Raw genomic sequence first — 278 nt, forward strand, 5'->3', positions numbered from 1 at the left:
CTTTTCTTTAGTTGTAAGCCTTTGGCAAGAATATACTATTTATGAACCTTCATTACGAAGAACAAACAATACTGCTCTTTTATTTTCTATACGGGGTATGTACGTCGCGTTGCTGTATTGGCAACACTGCGATACATCCCATGGATATAAATTTGGCAGATTTTGAAGAAGCACTATAGGCCTATAAGGTATTTCCAGCCTTCGTAGAGCGAGGTGACATGAGATTAATAGTACACTTGTTAACGGCAAGGAATGTAAGCTCCCGTTCATAGACATGT

This window comes from Penaeus monodon, chromosome 20 (assembly GCF_015228065.2).
Source record: "Penaeus monodon isolate SGIC_2016 chromosome 20, NSTDA_Pmon_1, whole genome shotgun sequence".
Lineage (NCBI taxonomy): Eukaryota > Metazoa > Arthropoda > Malacostraca > Decapoda > Penaeidae > Penaeus > Penaeus monodon.